The 12,960-nt window shown below is 40.6% G+C and overlaps 2 protein-coding genes and 1 long non-coding RNA gene across 4 annotated transcripts in view; 1 reads left to right on the forward strand and 2 right to left on the reverse strand.

Moving 5' to 3' along the window:
- The window catches only part of calcrl2 (calcitonin receptor-like 2), a 30,972-nt gene extending 22,671 nt beyond the window's left edge, over positions 1-8,301 (reverse strand). Inside the window, exon 1 of the mRNA XM_071911167.2 lies at positions 8,218-8,301. The gene's annotated coding sequence lies outside the window, so the exon portion shown is untranslated. The remainder of the gene's footprint in view (positions 1-8,217) is intronic.
- Positions 8,302-10,937: 2,636 nt separating this feature from the next.
- LOC139921020 (uncharacterized) lies at positions 10,938-12,227 on the reverse strand. Its single transcript, XR_011785073.1, has 3 exons — positions 12,132-12,227; positions 11,229-11,608; positions 10,938-11,022 (listed from the first exon to the last, which is right to left on the reverse strand). It is a non-coding gene; the product is annotated as an uncharacterized LOC139921020 (long non-coding RNA).
- itchb (itchy E3 ubiquitin protein ligase b) overlaps positions 11,546-12,960 on the forward strand; it is a 31,898-nt gene continuing 30,483 nt past the window's right edge. For both annotated transcript variants that reach the window (XR_013507148.1, XM_071911154.2), the window contains exon 1: positions 11,546-11,677. The gene's annotated coding sequence lies outside the window, so the exon portion shown is untranslated. The remainder of the gene's footprint in view (positions 11,678-12,960) is intronic.

The raw sequence follows: 12,960 nt of genomic DNA on the forward strand, positions 1-12,960 counted from the left end.
AAAAGATGACTTACACCCTTCGTCTACAGAAAGACAAAGGAGAAAAATACTGGAGGAAATGGGACTGTTACTCACAGGAAATGGATACTGATTAGGGTTGTTGTTTTTTTTTTTTTTATTAATTCATTTATTTACTTTCTTTTTCCCTTTCTTACATTAGGCATCAATGCCGAAAACCTCGTGTAATGAACTGTACCTGCCTACCCGTCTCTGACGATTACTGATACCAAACATGACCTCATGTTCTCTGCCCCACATGTTTGTTTGTACACTAAATTTGAAATATTGTCAAAAATAAAAAGTTTAAAAAAAACAAAAAAACTGTTAATTTCTTAGGAAGTTTCCTGGAAAGAACCATGAAATGATGTACTACTTATAGGGAAAATAGAGAAAGTGTTCAATAGTAGTTGGTAGTTGGTAAGTTCCTCCAATTTCTTCTGCTGTTTCCAAGACAGAACCATGAAATTATGTAGTAGTTATAAAGAAAATTAGAAATTAACTAAAATTAATTAAGAATTCAACAAATATAATTATATGAATAATGACTTCCGATAATTGACCTCTGCCTATTATTTTTCCAATAAATAGTTTATAGTTTTGCAGTTCTTTCCGGGAAATACTTTTAGCAATTTGCAGTATCTTATCGACTCCACCAGACTGCTTACATTTTCTATATAACTACTACATCATTTCAGGAAACTTCCTAAGAAATGACAGCTAACACTTTAGCATACTCTATGTTGAGTGATAGCAGGCTACTTCCTAAAACGCTTTAATATAAACTATGTTGCGTGATTGTAGGCTACATGCTAACACTTTAGCATACACTATGTTGAGTGATAGTGGGCTACATGCTATCACTTTAGCATACACTGTGTTTAGTAGTGTATGCTAAAGTGTTAGCCTGGAGCACCAGAGGGAATGATCTACTGGGGACACATAGATGAACTTGGTCTCTATGTTCTCATCATTGAACAGGCTAATCTCCCAAAAACTGAAGTCTTGATTTTTTTTTTTTAGTGTGATATTCAGATGGTTCTTTGGCCTGAGAGCAGTCATTGTGAAACCGGAACGCATGATATGCATAGTCTCCCATCCATGATGCATAGTCTCCCATGATGGTCTAAATCCTGTTTCAGAGTATTTTCCACCCAGACAAGAATAAACATTTTGGGGAAAACACTGAATGCTGGGAATTTTTGGGATGAAAATGGTCAAACACAAAGATATTTCATATTGGCTCTTCAATCCAAAAATATTGGTATCAGTATCAGCCTTCAAAACCCATATCGGACTCTAATGTCACTTCCAGGTTCATCTTATAGACTCAGAAAGCAACTGAATTGTCCTTGAAGCTCTGAGTCCTCCTGTTGTAGCGCTTCAGGCGAGGCTGAGCTACAATATTGAAGTAGAGGGTTCTGAAGAGAGGGAATCAACATGAACACAGGGATTTTTTTCCTGATGCATTTATAAACAACCTGTGTGTGTTGTGTGCGTGTGAGTCTGAACACGTAGGCCTAAGCATAACGCTTGCGTGTATATCTATTGTCTGATGTGTTGCACACGCATCTCGCCAAGGTATGACGACGGTGTTTCTTGGCAACCAGGCTGCTCAAGGGATGTTTCTAATGAATGTGTCCTTTCCATGTGTGAATCACACACCCCGCAATATACGGACAAAAGTCACAATGACAGAAGAGTCCAATTAATTTTTAAAAGCATAATCAGATGCACTAAAAACACTCAAAAGCTCTGTGCACAAAACATAAAAAACAGCATCCTACAATTGAGCTAAACCCCTTTTGCACATTTTATGGCTTCATTGTCTCAAGGCTTAAAGGCAAAGAAGTGGATGTAGGCAAAATCAATTAAGGATCAAACTGTCACCTCGCCTCTGTCTATCTCCTGGAAAGAGCAGGTAGTCTTAATATTTTGCGCACTCAGTCTACAGCATATTAATGCATTTTCACTGGTTTGGCTCGGTCCAGAAGAGGTATCTCACAAACAAACCACAAACAAAGAATTAAAAGGCTCGTGTTCGAGCCCCAGGGTCCGTTACTTTATATTTAGAAGCATGCCAAAGGAGAGAAAAACTCAACCGAGGAAATTAAATGCACATTCCTTCAACCAACAATTCATATGGTGCTTGGATATCATTGGACAACTCAATATCCAGCGCTATCATGGGGTGAGAAACATCATCCATAGTTTCCCCTACAGGGCCGAACAGGACGGCAAGACTTGACGGGGCTTATTCACAATTTTTTTTTCATTTCTCCTTAAACAAATGTATTTCTTTTGCAATATTTTAAGAAAAGTGATGATTTGTTGGTAGGCTAGAGGTTCAAAACAAAGGAAGAGTTGTTCTGATCTTGTGTCTTGTTGCTGGGAACTACCATATAAGGATATATCCATATATGTCCGCAACATATTTACACCCTTTTTTGCGAGAATAGGAACTGTGTTTATCAGTAACTCATGGTAGCAATACAGTAAGCAATTTTGGGCAATGCAGATAGGCAACTTTCCCAGCAACAGACAACAAAGTGAGAGACAGGGTCAAAAGTCTGGAAAAATGATTCCTGCTATGTTCTTATCTGATTATAACCACAGTTCTGAGGCAATTCTTTGGGCAACATTGGCCATCAGAGTTGCCCTAAAAGTTGCCCTGTTTATCACCTCCTTTAAGGACCATCTGTGGACCTTAGAGGTTACATTCATGCCATTTGATCCTTTTCGAACCCCAATCTACCTTGACCCAATTTGTTTCAGAGAATGACCGACACTCCACGTCCCTAAACCTCTAAAGCGCTGGGAGAGTTGCATTGCTCCCACGGGGTCGAGGGTCATCAGATGGGATGCTGGGAAATTCAAATATTGTTGTTTTGTTGTTGTAGATATGGGTTTATTAGCCCTTGCGCCCAGTCCAATGGGCTTCAGATGCTACACGACGTGACGCAAGTGTGGTTTTCGTCCTGGTCCCAGCGGTCATTAGTGCCTGAGGCTGCACCAGTGATTTAATGGAAGGCCTTCGCTATGTGACATACACTATAAATACAGATGTTGCCATAGCTGAAATCCCGCTATTTTCAGGCTTGGAAGCTGGGAGGACGTCAGTACTGGGCATGATGCATTTGTTATTTTCTTATCAAACACAGTAATTGGATGCAATTGCTCTTTGGAAGTATTGCATCAAGTGTGAGAAAATCCACATGCGCTCTGCCAGAGAATCAAGGATACAACATGTGTTCAAAGGAGAAGTTAACAAAAGCCAGAACAGAACGCTAGAATGAAAGAAAAAGACCATCTGAGGATAAATAACAGCCTTTAGAGCAAATAACTGAGTGGAATGTTTTTAACTAAATTGTGGTCTTTTAAGATAACCAAAACAAATGAAATTCTGAGGAATCATTACAGTGTTGTGCTCAGCTGTCATTCACATGTCTGCTGTGTTCAGTAAACTGAATTTCAGTGGGTTTACCTTCCACTACATCACTGTCTGTATTTAAAAGGTTAAGCATTGGGTCAGTGAGCTGTAGTTGTTATAATATGGTGAAAATAAAGGTCAGTAAAGGTCCATGCAGTGATTAAGAGCAGACACAGCCTGTTCTTTTAGCTCATTTTCATCTTTTAATGTAAAATTCCTATTACATTTCAGATGGGTCAGCAGCTAAATTGACTAACTTTAGCTCTCAGCAATGGTTTCATTTAGTTTTAGTTATAGGCATGAAACAAAACCTCAGCTTAAATCCACATACAGCAGAATCAGATTGAGATTCAACACTGACACTGATTTCACAACTCTACATTTTTCTCACGTAGTTTCTTCTAACAAGCTGCTCTGGTTCACTGTCTTACAGGTCAAACTGTCAGAGCTCCCTCTCCCAGTCAGCCGCTTGGGACCAGAGAAGAGTGTGTGTGTGTGTGTGTGTGTGTGTGTGTGTGTGAGTGTGTGTGTGTGTGTGTGTGTGTGTGTGAGTGTGTGTGTGAGTGAGTGTGCTCACGTATTGCAGTGTGTGTTTATTTGGATTCCAGCAGGGACGAGAGAACTGCAGAGAGGCACTGTGAGCCCCAAGAGTGTGTGTGTGTGTGCGTGTGTGAGAAGGGGGGAGGAAGGATGAAGGGTGAGGAGGAGGCTATTTTCTTCCTCTGTTATCCTGCAACCACTTCCTCCCTTCTCTCCCCTCTCCACTTCTATACCATTCTACACACACACACACACACACACACACACAAACTAACAGGTTAAAAATAAGCCATTGTTACACCTACACAAAGAGACTTGGGAGGGACTTTCACAGAGAACAGAGGGGACTCGGCCTTTTAATATGAAATCATAAGGCCTCTATTAGTGAGTGAGAGGTGAGGAATTTCATGATTATTACAGACAATAAAGTCCAAATCTTATTTCATCTTGGACTGGGCAGTGAGAGAGAAGACTGAAGAATAAGAATACCCTGCAAGTGTTTGACGGACAGCGACATGCAGGAGGAGGCCAAGTTCAACGTCAACTCAAACTAACACAAATTTCCACAATATGATATTATGGCACAGTAAAAAAAACCACATAAAAACAGCTTTGGAAACTATTTTGAACTGATGAACATGTGTCAAGACACAAAGTGAGGCAGGATTCGGGGGATTTGCAGGCACCTGGATGGAGTCCTGCTTGAAGCTGATTGGCTTTCCAGGCAAATTCCTTGCTCAAGTTGAAAAATTCCAAAATGTGTGAATGCCTCTTCGCCTCAGTTCATGCCACCTAGAGCAAAGCTGCGTGCATCTACTTTTTTTTTCCGTGTTCCTAGGGTTCGACATGCACCACTAACTCCATGACTGTCCATAGCTTCTTAAGGGCAACTCCTTAGAAACATAAAAGAGATAGAAAACAGAGGAGGGTGTGTTTTATCATGGCGCACAATGAGAATACAAAGAAGATCCAGTTACACAATAACCACAAGGAAGTTCAGTTACGGGCCAAACCTGCAGGCTGGAGGGACGCCTCCTTCTGAGCACCAACTTCTGCATGCACTCTCCTTGTTGAGCTTTTAAGGAACTGTGTATAGGAACATGGATTGATCTGCTCAGCATCCGTATTGCTACAATTGTACAAATTGCCCACTGTGGGCCCCAGGGCTCGCTGCCTATTTTCCGCTATTACTTTGGCCCCCGGTGTTTGAGGGGTTCCAGTGGTTTTCAGCCCAGCGTGGAAAGTGGGCTCTTGACTCCGTCTGGCCCCGATAAATCAGTCGCGAGAGCACAGTCCACTGCCGCTTTTTTGTCTCACCGAGGCCTAGCTGTCCGTGTATGAGTGATTATGGACTTGGTTATTTTCCCATAGCCGGATCCAAAAATAGTTTTTCCAGCTTGGAGCGATGCCATGCTGGGTATTTTTTTTTTTGTTATTTTTTTTTGTTTTGCCCCCTGGGGCCGTGGAAGCAGCACAGGCAGTACAGAGCAAAGGAGACTAAGACATCACCCCCACCCCCCCACCCCCCCACCATCCAGACAACTGATCGCTGATGCCTCCACAGTCTCTCCCACCTATCAGCTATAGCGTGGGAGCCGGGACACCCTGACCCAGCTCAGAGATGGTCAGCCTGACTCCACATTTACCACCAAAAACATCTATTTCTATCTCATTAATACAGTTCTTTCCCAATTTCCCACCTGGGCGTTACAGGGAGGAGAAGTTTTGATTCATTTCCTCACTTTGTCGTCCTAAAATCTACAGTAACGAACGGGATGCATGACATCATTTGCTCCAACAAGGTGGTTCCCATCCTTAAAAGCACTCATGGAATCCCTTAAAGGGGCAATAAGGGCCATACTCCCATCATCCCGTTACCAAAATGTAATCTGCATAGGTAACCGTAGCGTGTCGGCCATCTTCCGCTCAGCCTAAAATAAGCCCAGAACTCTTTCGCGGGACATGGGGGGTTGTCGGTGTTACGAACGGGAGGGGGGGTCAGGACTAAAAGTAGCAGGCAAAACACCTATTAATACATTGACAGCTGCCTGGCAAGACCAGCCTGTTCCAGCCAAAGACACACTGGGACACTGTAAGGGGGGGTGGGGGGTGGGGTTGGGGGGGGGGGTGACAGTTTCCCACGGGCAGACCCAGGGTCAGAAATATAGACTCCGAGACTTATGATGGCGGTATTCATAAGACTAGTGAGAGGCTGGTCCGAGATCGGTTTCTCGAGCGCCGGGTGGATTAGAACTTGGCTGTGCTGGGATGGAGGGAGGGAGGGAGGGAGTGAGGTGAGGGGTATTCCTGGAAGACCCCACTCCAACGGGGCAAATTATAGATAGAAGCACACACAAAGCAAACATGGAGATACCCTCTGCTGATGAAACGACAAAACGTGGCAGATGCAGGCCAGGCACATGGTCTTAGCATTGTAGTTTCTAATCTTTGTCTAATGTCTTTGTCTAGTTTCCCTGGCATATGACAACGGGGATCCAAAGGAAGAACAAAGGATGGGGAATAAATAGAGAAATAAAAGCACAAAACACTGTATTCCGTGAAGTGTTCCCAGCCTACAGGCCTCATATTGTGGATCATGGCACAGCGTCAAAATGTGTCAACGCAAATCAAAGGGAGGAGGAACACCTGCACCTCTGCAGTGTTTACTGGTGATTCCTGTGTGGACTGTGCATGCAAAAGTGGATGAAAATCACCCGGGAGAGATGCAAATTCTGCTAGAAACAAACAAAGCATGTGTGAGCACATCCAGTCCGCTGAGCACAGGTTTATCTGTACTTCCATACGCTTGATTTTACTCCATCCTACTGCTGTGAGAGTGAATGCCGAATGGAAGAGACAGTTTGCATTGCATTGCACTGTACAGTCGGAAACACTGCAAATAAAAGACTATAAAGGAAGTCTTTACAGTTCAAATGATGCAAATGAAGTGAGAGAGCTGAATTCCACAGTACATTCTCTTTCATTTCTCTTCTTTCTATCATTTGAAATGGTTTCAATGGACACAAAAGGCCTCAGTCATTTCTATTTTGTCAGATGTGCATGTGAATTCCTTTTAGATATCTTCTACGTTTCGGACTACAAGTGACTCCTGTAGAATTGGCTTGACAAATGAGCATGTGCATGGCTGAGCTCGCTCCGCTGAATGGGAGGAAGCCAGGCAGTAAATATCACCTAACAGTAAATGTCAGCCGGTTGTGGATGGTCACAAAGACACAAGTCAAATAAGAGTCGTAGTACATTAGCAGCATGTTTTGCAAATGGGAAATTCTGCCAGCGGCTATAATCCACACTATTTTTCCATGGTAGTAGTTTCCTGGTCCTTAGAATTTGGAGAAGATCTTTGTTTTTCCAGCTGAACACCCTATCCTGCAATATTGCATGTTGACTTATATGTTCCCTTTTGTTTACAGTGTTGACCGAGGAAATCATCCGCCATCTGTTGTGTTTCAAACTATTGCAAACATCTATCACATGAGAAGCTGGGACCTTCACTGATTCTGTACAAAGATCAAAGATTCAGTGTATATTCTGCAAAATAGATTCAGAGTGGAAGTCAAATTCTATTCTATTCTATTCTATTCTATTCTATTCTATTGACAACTTCCATGTCCATTCACGCGCTGCTTAGAATAACGACTGTGAAAGCAGGCAACAGGTCAGCTGAGGGCGCGACCTTCTCTCAACCTGCTGAGGAAGGCTGATGAAACACATCATCGTTCATCCTCAGTGATACAGTACAAGCTTTAAACCAACAAAAATCACTGCAATATTCCTATAAAATTCCTATAGGGACTCGTAGTGCGTCTGTAGTGCTCTAATGAGTTTATAACGACCTTTGTGGTGTTTTTTAATCTCCAATGGTATCACTATAATATTACTATAATATTCCTATAGTCTGTTTATGATACTAAATCGTGAATTTATAGTAACTTTAATGTACTTGGTGTTGTTTTTTTAAATTTCCTATATCACGCTAACATTCCTATGATATTCCTATAGGGACTTTTAGTTTTGCTGTGAAATATGTATAGTAGCCTATCCTTCTAAAATGTATTATAGTATTGCTTTAGTTCTTTTTCAAATAGGTACAACAGTGTTACCTCCTCAGTATGGACTCATTTAACTACATTCTTAAGTGCAGCCTAATCAATCACTGCAAATGAAAGGTGCCGCCAATCAGCAGCCTCTGTTCACCTGAAACAAGAGAAAAGCTGAAACTCGTCTCCTACCTTGGTTCCTCTCTGGCTCAGCTGTCAAACTGTTGTTTCCTCCAAATATCCCTTTGCTTGCATGATCCGAGCAGTCCGCCGTCTCATGCTGCTCTGCTGTGAACACTGAGCCGCTCAGCAGCAGCGGCGGCAGCGTCAAGTTAGGCGCGATATCAAACACACGACTTCCGGTCGTTACTTTCAAAATAAAACACTTATTAAGGAGGAGAGATCGCAACTTTTTGGGAGTGGTACAAACGACCAATGTGGAAAAACAGACTGTATTTAGCACTAGAAAGGCCAATGGATTTTGAAAAAGCTAACGAGTTGTCATTTGAAGCGGGTAAATATAATTATATATTATTATATAGGCTATATTATTTCCTTGCATGATTTTGGAGACCTTATAAAACTGGTTTGTATAAAAACTGGGTGTAGGAGAAATCATGGAAGGACATTTTGAAAGCAGAGATATTTTAAAACAATTGTTAACTAACTAACTGTTAACATTTCACACAGCATAGGCCTGCTCATAGCTATACAGGCAATGATGTAGGCTAGTGGTAAATGAAAATGTAGGCAAATAACCACCAATATGTATAAAAAGATCAATTATATGCTCAAAAAAGCATTAATTTATCATTTTTTCCCTCCCCCAATCCTCATAAAATTTACATCAGTATGATAGGCTACTACTTACCATGTTTTATACCATGAATTTATGTCCTAAATATTTTTATAAGCTTGCACTGTTTCTAACAGGCATTTCAGAGATGGCTGACTGACCTAGACCAGGTACTGCGGTTACTCATTAGGAACAGTTGTGCCACTGCTATGGATTAAAATTGACTTTTATAAAGTAGAAGACATCTTTCCAAGTTGAATGCGCTCTTTCATCAGGAATCATAATACACCATAATACAATATATTATTTTATATATCTATTTTACAGCTATAATTTTACTATAGTATTTTACTATAATTTTACTAGGCTACATAATCTACAGTAACTATTCCATTTTAATATGATTTTGTTGGCTGTACCAGTTTGGGTTGGTAATGCATTACAGTAGGCTAATATTATTACCTTTCCCAGTAACAAGCAGTTTAACAAATTACTATTTCAGTTTCAGTAATATTAGTTACAATTTTGTTAATTTTGTCACCAGCACCTCTAAATATCAGGTTTAAATTGAATCATTCAGAAACTAGATCCCACCTCAATTCCCCATTTTGTTTTCCTCAAAATGTGTCGTCGTCCTTTACCTTTGATGAGAAATGGAAGAAAAGTTGGAAGGTGGAAATATTCCCAATACTTTGATTTTCTCCAGTAAAAGGACGACAAGAACATTGGAAATCAACTGTTTCCTGGTCGTTTACAGGAGAGGCTCCTGATTTGAGAAGGGAGGAGAAGATGCAATTTCCATTTTTGTGAGGTGTGATGAAGAAGTAATATGACAAAAGTAAAACAAATTCCTGCCATCAGGGAGTAATAACTTATGTAATAAAGTTTGAAATTAGTAATGAGTCCTCCCAATATTTATTCTGTTTTCCCCCAAAAGTGACAAATGTGATGCTTTTATTTTGAAGGCAATAATGGCCTGACTTCCAGCAGTATTCTGGTTGTCTCTGGCTGCCTGACAGCAGCTACTGAGCCAGCAGCTGAAATAATAATAATAGGCGGTCTAATATTATATTATTACAGTCACAGGCCGGTTTCCAAAAGCCTGCTGTGATAGACTCACTTTATCACCAGAGGTTTTAAAGAGGACATGGAAAAGTGCTGAAATGATCGGAAACAAACCATAAACTATATGTATTATCCCATAGGAATAGTATAGGAATATTATAGTAATAGCATAAAAGCAAAAAAGTCATAATGTACTATAAGGTCACGATAAACTCTGCAGACACACTAGAAGTCCTAATATGAATACTATAAGAATATAAGAATATACCATAGGGAATAAAAAAATAACACTTTATCACTATAAATTCTGAGGATCACTATATACTCAATATAAAACCGCAGACATATTATACTGATTTATTGTTTCAACAAACAGACTGCTGTTTGACCACTGATATTTTTAAGAAAACCCCTCATCCTGAACTTCCAAGTGTTTCTGTTGTAGTTTTTTTTATAAGGATTAAAAGTTTAAAGCGACGCTGTAGTCCTCAGTCAATACACCCTCCCTGATCGATGAGTAAATGATTGATTGACAGCTCATGTGATGCTTGTGATGATTGTGATGTTTGTGGAAAGTGCAACATTGCCATCTGCTGTTTCTGTTCTTTTTTTTAAATATCTAAAAAAAAAAAAAAAAACAAGTTAATAATTGTTTAGAAAAAACAATAGGAGAGTAAAATGCCATGTAATTTGTGTAATTGTTAGTTTAATGCAAAATATGTCAATGATTGGATTTTGATTAATATTCTACAAAGAGAAGTTCTATCTTTTGCTCTTTCACACTACTTGTTCATTGCTGCCTTCAAATGCTATCGGAAACATCCCACTTATGAGCAAAATGAGCCATCACAGTCATAAATCCCACTGGGAAAGTGAAATGTTTCTGTTTTTCTTTTTTTTTTTTTTAAAGGCTGCAAGAATCTAATTTATTGCATCTGAAAAATCACAGGGTGACAGAATGAAAAATACCTAACAAAAGTACACCACAGTAGCCTATTACAGACACCAGACAGTATAAATAAAAAAAAATACAATATGGTTCTTATAAGTTGCATCATCATATTTTTTGTTCATTTAAATACATTTTACTGGGGATTTTCTATGATACCTGAGTTGCTAAGATTATTACATGTAGGCTATGTATTATAGCCTACCAGTGGTTCTCAACCATGTGACATGGGCCGAGAGTCTGAAGGTTTTCATTCCAACCAAACACTAGGCTACAGCCCCTGATGTCACTGATTTGTTGAAAACTTGCAAACTTTCTTGCCTTGGTGGCATACAGTTGAGAGCCACTGTATTATACAACGATTTACCGTTAATAAATTAAAACCTCGATTACATGCGTAAGGCACAATTTCTCCTTTTCATTCTGCCACTGCAGCACAAAATAGTTTCGTGCCAAATGATTTATAAAATAAAACAACAGTCCCGAAAAATATCTTTGTTGCAGGGTCCATTTTGTTATCAAGTCCGACGACTTGAAAGAGACGATTTGCGACCTGTGACCTAAGAAGAACGAGGAGCTTTTGAAAGCATCATTATAGTCCAGCTATTTTTTTTTCCACCACCCATTGGTCCATCCGGCTCTGGCTCTGGTCCAATCACAGCGCTCAGGAGGAGTAGCATGCGCCCCACCTTGTTTCGGTCATGTGACGCGAGATTACGAAGATGGTGGAAGTTTCTTCCTTGAAGTGAAACCCCGACAGAAACCCAAACAACCTGCAGATTGAGGGGAGAAGTTCATTATACCGTCACGTTTTGAGTTTCACAGCCTCCCTTCGGATCCGGGTAAGCGATACAAACGGAATATGATGTCTGTCGAAGGTGATATTTGTCCTCTTATACCCGTTGCACTTTGGGTTTTCTAGCCAGCCATGATGATGACACGAGCTAGCAGGCTAACAGTTAGCCAGGCTACGATAGCTTGGCTGGCTGTCATTGCTAGTGGCCAGCTGACATTCAACACGTACTCAGCAACTCCTGGTAAAACACTGCTACTTCAACATATACCATTTAATCTATACAGTTTATTAGCTAACCAGGACATACGGTCCCTAAATGGACGGGTAACCGAGTTAGCTCGATACCCTTTCCTAGTTGGATTCGTATATTGTTTATGTAATCTTAGCCAACGTTTGTTAGCTTAGCATGCCAAAAGGGGAGGATAGATGTGGATAATGAATGCACATAGCAATAATTCATGCACCTGCTTGCTAGCACAGTTGTACTAAAAGTGGCTAACCCTTTTACGCGTCGTTCTCTTGTGTGGGGAGAAGGTCACGCCAAACTCCATTCAAAATTTGTCATCTGGGTGTTCCCTTGGTGTCCGGCAAAATGACATACCTGGTAAACCATTAAGACCTTTCAGGAAACGTTTGGAGCCACTCTTCAATTCGGCATACATCCAGCACACCAAACATGCACTGCACTTACTGCAAGAACATTTTCAACTTTGAGTATTGATTTGTTTGTTATTCCCCCGAACTTCTTCCTCCAAAAATGTTGGCCGGTAGCGAATTGTAAGAGTTGAGATTATCTTGAAATGATGTGCTGCTTGCTGTATCATATATATGCTGAAAATACCAGAACACCCTGCCGATAGGTGAGGTGAAAGGTCATAAGTAATGTTCTACCTGGTCTATACGTCTGCCGACAAGCAAGGCTATATTAAAGTGACAGATTTTTGAACGGAGTTTGGCCTGCTTTCCAACATTTGGACTCTTACAAGGCAACTATTCCACGAACTAAGATCGTGCAAAAGTGATACCAACAGTGGAGACACAACAGTTGCATTTCTGGTGAACAGAAACTTCATTATTGACATGGCACACATTTCCTGTTCTCCACTTTGTTTCCTTAAAAGCTGCTGTTCTGACTGCACAGTTTTGTGTTCTTGGATTGACTTAGTTGTGTTGGTAGGGACAGATAACCAGTATGGGAAATAGGCAAAGATTTTGTGGCCACGGTTGGTCACTGGCTACTTGGCGAGGTTGGTTGTGTTAGTTTATGTCCTCTTGTCTGTCACTGCTGTGTTCTCCATGAGCAGTGTCATATGGTTAGTCATCTGGTGA

The sequence above is a fragment of the Centroberyx gerrardi genome, chromosome 14, assembly GCF_048128805.1.
Source record: "Centroberyx gerrardi isolate f3 chromosome 14, fCenGer3.hap1.cur.20231027, whole genome shotgun sequence".
NCBI classification, from domain to species: Eukaryota; Metazoa; Chordata; class Actinopteri; order Beryciformes; family Berycidae; genus Centroberyx; species Centroberyx gerrardi.